Consider the following 5,900-nt stretch of genomic DNA (forward strand, 5'->3'; position numbering starts at 1 on the left):
ATACCTTTTAAAAATTTTGATTGCTTAAAGGGTGTTTTGTCTGATGTTAAGATTGCAACTCCTGCTCTCTTGTGTTCTATTTGCCTGAAATTTTGTTTTGTATCCTCTTATTTTGAGTCTGTGAGTGTCCTTTCTGGTGAGATGAGTCTCTTGGAAGCAATACATTGTTGCCTCATGATATTTTATCCATTTTGCCTTTCTATGTCTTTTCAGTGGTGTATTTAGTTCATTTCATTCAGGCTATTTATTGAAATGTGAGAGTTTATCTTTGTCATGTGGTTATTACAGAGTTTGTTGTTGTTGCTGTTTGTTTGTTGCCTTTCTTTTGATTTTTGAGTTGATTCATGTGTGTTTTCAATCTTTTTCCTGTATTCTTGTGAAGGGCATTGTTGTTCTTTCTTCCTTTCTTCTGTGCTTAATACTTTATTAGGTGCTTCTTGTAGAGCTGGTCTGGAGGCAGCATAAGCTCATAGGGATTGAATGTCTGTGAAAGATTTTAATTCTCCATCACTGATGAAGCTTAGTTTAACTGAGTAGGTAATTCTTTGTTGAAATTGTTTATCTTTGAGAACTTTGAATATTGGGCTCCAAGCTTTCCTAGCCTGAAGTGTTTCTGTAGACAAGTCTGCTGCTATTCTAATTGGTCTTCCTTAGTAGGTAATCTGACCTTTTTCTCTTGCTGCCTTTAAAATTTTTTCTTTTATACCTACTTTGTGTAGGTGAATTACTATGTGTCTAGATGTTTGTCTTCTCATTTGTTGTCTTGCAAATGAGACTCTCGTGCTTGAATGGCAATGTCACTGATGAGATGAGGGAAGTTTTCTTGGATAATTTCATGGAATGTTTGTTTCTGGGTGGATAATTTCATGGAATGTTTGTTTCTCTTTCTGCCTAGGAATTCCAATTAATCTTAGGTTCATCCTTTTGAAATAACTGCTAATCTCTTGACGGTTTTGTTCTGTCTTTTTCAGCTCCTTTTCTATGTTTTTAACAGCTTGTTTCAGTTTCATATTTTGGGCCCCAAGCTCTGAGATTCTTTCTTCTGCTTGGCTAATTCTGCTTTCCATGCTTATCAGTTTGTCATTTATTTCAGTCATTGTATTCTTTATTGCTGTTTTCTCAGTTGCCAACTCCTTCATTCTTTCCTCGTCTCACCTCAATTCTATTTATTCTCTCTATTAATTACTTGATATCTGGGTTTGTGGTTTGACACCAGTCAGTCTGGGGGCTCTTCATTGTTTGCATCCCAAAGTCTGTATCTCAGTGGTGATCTCCCAGGGGTCTGTGTGAGACCCATATTCTTCCTTTGGTTTTTCTTCATATGTGTAGATTTTCCTCCCCATTACTTTTTTTTTTTTTTTAACCTCTTCTTTAATTCTGTTGTTTAAGGATGGGGGAAGCTTTTACTTCTGTTTGCTCAATCTCCTATTCTTCCTTTGTGGATCCTCTGGCTTTATTCAATTTTGGGTGGGGGGCTGTAGTTTTTGTAGTTTTGAGATTTAATTGAGGGGGAAGCTGTGATTCAGAAACTGTCTGCAGTATCCCAGTATCCACCAACAGTTGTGTGGGCCCCCTGGAATCTACTCCCCACTGCCTTACAATCCGTCCATGCAGTGGGGATATAGGTTTGCCCCCTAAAAGCAAAATGAGGTAAGAAAAAGGAAAAGAATGGAAAAAGGAAGGAGGGGGATGAGAGGAAGGTAAAGAGAGAGAAGAATAAGAGGGCAAACATACGGGTGTACCAATTCACAAAAGAGAAGAGACACAAAGTCATAAAAGATAAAAAATAACTAAAACATACAGACAGTCATACAAGCACACAAACTGACAACCCCCCCATTGACGTACTCTCCCTCAAAATTCCCATACACAAACAGGAAGTCTAAAAAAAAGCAATGAAATAACAGAAATAAAGCAAGTATGAAAATGTAATAAAAAACAGAGAGATAAAAACTAAAACAAAAAATAAACAAAAAACCAAGCAAAACAAGAAACAAACAAAAAAAATAAAAACAGCAAAATACAAAACTTGCTCTGAGGTTGTTCCTGAAAGTTCAAATTCTTTTCAGCTCTGTTCTCTAGCCCCTCACCTCTGCCTTCAGTGTAGGCTGATAGGGTTGCTCTCAACATGGGTCAGATGACCCAGTCCTACTGTGGGAGAAGGGAGGATCAGATCTGGACTCACCGGACTTGCTGCCTGTCAAGTCTCCTGTTCAGATCTGACATGTCTGTGTCTGATCCAGCATGGGACAGGCATCCATGTTTCTGAGTTTGATGGGATTAACTCCAGGTCCCAGGTTGGAAGCTGGGTGGAGTTGGGTGGGGCAATGCTGGTCTCTGCCTGGCCCCAGGACAGAGAAAAAGGCTCCTGGGGATTCCTCACCAGTGGTGGGGATCCTCTCTAGCTCTTCCCAACCTGCTCTCTCTCTCCACAGATCCAGGCTCCAGCTGATTTGCTGTCACAGGTGATGGTGTGGTCTGGCACCAGATGATGAGAATCAGCCATATTCAGCAAGCTTTTCTCAGAAGAGCCCTGAGAACTGCAGACAATCCTGTGCCAGCGGCTCCAATCTCAGGGTGATTGGGGGTTGTATTCACCTCCAGTGGAGAGCCCCAGGTGCATGAACCCAAGTCTCCCCTCAGACGGACTTTCACTCACCCACTGGTTCACACCTACTCACATAAGAGAGTCTTTATGGATGCTCACTTTTGCTGAGACTCACGGTCCAAACTGTCCCCTTGCCATCTTGCTGGAAATCCTGATGTCCTCTTATTTATTGCTAGTATATAGAAATACAATTTTTTTGAATATTTATCAAATATTTATCAAATATTGTATCCTGAAATCTTGCTGAACTCACTTAATAGTTCAAAGAGATTTTTGGTAGATTCTTTGGAATTTTTCAATGTAAACAATTATGTCATTTATAAATAGGAATAATTTTATTTGCTCCTTTTCAATCTTTATACTTTTTCTTTTCTCCTCTTACCTATTGCACTGGTTAGAACTTTCAGCACTATGCTGAATAAGAAAAATGAGAGAAAACATCTTTGCCTTGTTCCCAATCTTACTAGGAAATAATTCAGTAGTTCACCACTAATTAAAATGTTATTTGTAGTTTTTTTTTTTTAAGATGCTCTTTCTTGAGAAAGTTCTTCTCCACTCCTGTTTTTCTTTTTGGAGAGTTTTTATCATGTGTGGGTATGAATTTTTGCCAAATGCTTTTCTAAATCAACTGATCTAATGATGTGATTTAAAAAAATTTTGGCTTGTTTATTTGGTGGATTATATGGACTGATTTTCACATTTTAAACTAGTCTTACATCACTGGAATAGACTTCAGGCTGGAGTGCAGTGGCATGGTCACGGCCACTGCACCTTCTACCTGCTGGACTCAGGAGATCCTTCTGTTTCAACCTTCCATGTAGCTGGAACCACAGGTATGAGTGATCATGCCCAGCTCATTTTTTTGATTTAGTGTACAGATGAGGTTTTGCCATGTTGCCTAGGCTGGTCTTGAACCTGTGGGCTCAGGCAGTTCTCTCACCTCTGCCTTCCATAGTGCTGGGATTACAGGTATGAGCCACCATGCCCAGTTATAAATCTTTGTATGTATTTCTCAATTCTGTTTACTAATATTTTGTTAAGTATTTTTGCTTTGTATTTGTGAGGGATATTGGAGTGTAGGTTTTTTTGTTTTGGTACAATCTGGTTTTGGTATTAGGATACACCAGTTTGATGAATTGGGATATGTTATCTATCCTTATATTTTCTTGAAGAGATTGTGTAGAGTTGGTGTTAACTTTAAACATTTGATAGAATTCTTCAGTGAACCCATCTGGGGTTGGAGATGTTTTTAAGGGGAGGTTTTAAAATATAAGTTCAATTTTCTTAATAGCTATAATGCTTTTCAAATTATTTGTTTCATATTAAGTGGGTTGCGGTTGGTTGAGTTTTCTAAGAATTGGTCCATTTCATCTGAGTTGTCAAATTTATGTGTGTAGTGTTGTTTGGAGTAATCTCTTATTATCCTTTGATGTCTGCAAGTCTGCTGTGATAATATCTTTTTGTTTCTGTTTTTGTGGCACAGGGAGCAAGTTTATTTGATGAGTGCTGATGGCAAACGTCATCCAAGAGAGACAGGATGGGCAAGGTGCTGTGACTAGAGGGCTTGGGAAGCCTTCAGGATAGACACAGAGGAAAAGGCACGGGCTCTGAGAGACTGGGAAGGTCTCAGCTGTTCAGCACTATAGGGATAAGCTCTTTATAGATAATACAACCATTGCTGCCCATATTCCCTGCCACTAGCATCTTTACTTCTTCCTCTGTCATCTTCTCACCCAGAGTGACAAGGACATGCCGGATTCCTTGTTCTTGGCCACGGTCTGCATGGGCAGCAAGTATTCAAAGTCCAGCACCTTTGTATTCATCTCATCATCTAGGGGTTCCCCAGGGTCTTAAGCACCTCAGCATTGGTGGGGTTCTGGCCTAAGGCCCCCATCAGGTTCCCACACTGGCTGTACAGGATCTTGCCATCCTCTGCTCGGTCAAACAGCTGGAAGGCCTCCTTGAACTCTGTGGTCTGGTCCTTGGTGAAGTCACACATCTTGACTGCTCAGCTCTGTGGGACATTTCCTCATCTTTTTCATTTCTGAAACTAATAATTTTTATCTTCCTTCTCTTTTTTCTTTGTCAATCTTGCTAGATATTTATCAATTTTAATCCTAAAAATACTCCAGCTATTTGTTTTGTTGATTTTCTTTTTTTCTGTTTTCATTTCTATTATTTTAACTTGCTTTGGGTTTATTTAACTCTTTTATTTCTAGTTTTTTTGAAGTAGGAACTTAAATTATTATTTTTTTATTTTTATTTTTTGAGTTGGAGTCTCATTCTGTCGCCCAAGCTGAAGTGCAGAAGTACACTCATGGCCACCTCAGCGTCGACCTGTTGGGCTCCAGCAATCCTTTCACCTCAGCCTCCCAAGTAGCTGGAACTACAGGTACGTGCTACCACAACCAGTTAATTAAAAAAAAAATTATTTATTGTAGAGATGAGGTCTCGCCAAGTTGCCCGGGCTGGTCTTGAACCCACGGGCTCAGGCAATCCACTCACCTTAGTCTTCCAAAGTGCTGGGATTACAGGCTGAGTCACCGAGCCTGGCCAGGAACTTAAATTATTGACCACAGACTTTTCCTCTTCTAATGTAGGAATTTAATATGATATATTTTCCTCTTAGCACTGCTTTGGTTGTGTCCCACAGATTTTGATATATTGCCTTTTAATTTTAATTCAGTTCAATGTATTTTTGATTTCCTATGACACTTCTCCTTTGACTCATGGATGATTTAGAAATATGTTGTTTGCCTTCCTAGTTATTTTCCTGTTATCTTTCTGCTGATATCTAGTTCAATTTCATTTTGGTCTGAAAACACACTCTGTATACTTCAGTTCTTTTACATTTGTTGAGGTTTGGCTCAGGTCACAGTCTAATTTGATATATGTCCAATGACACCAGAAAATAATGTATACTCCGTTAATGATGACTGGAGTATTTTTTTAAATGTCAGAGTCTTTTGGTTGATGGTGTTGTTGCATTCTTCTACATCTTTGAAAATTTTTGGTCTTATTATATCAATTGTTGAGAGAGTGGTGTTGAAGTCTCCAACAGCAATTGTACATTTGTCTATTTCTCCTCTCAGGTCTATCAGTTTTTGGTACATACACATATAGGATTATGTCTTAATGATGGATTGGCCCTTTAAGCATTAAATAAGATTCTCTCTGTCTCTGGACGTTTTTCTTTGCTTAAAAATCTACTTTATCTGATATGAATATAACCATTCCTGTTTTCTTTGGATTAATGGTTGTGTAGTGTGACTTTTTCCTTCTTTACTTTCAA

General features: G+C 38.8%; 1 pseudogene; it reads right to left on the minus strand.

The window, feature by feature from the left end:
• Positions 1-4,234: 4,234 nt before the first annotated feature.
• On the minus strand, positions 4,235-4,945 carry LOC110594574 (annotated as a pseudogene).
• Between the last annotated feature and the right edge of the window lie 955 nt (positions 4,946-5,900).

The sequence above is a fragment of the Carlito syrichta genome, unplaced genomic scaffold, assembly GCF_000164805.1.
Source record: "Carlito syrichta isolate Samal-C Ts95f unplaced genomic scaffold, Tarsius_syrichta-2.0.1 Scaffold316293, whole genome shotgun sequence".
NCBI lineage: Eukaryota > Metazoa > Chordata > Mammalia > Primates > Tarsiidae > Carlito > Carlito syrichta.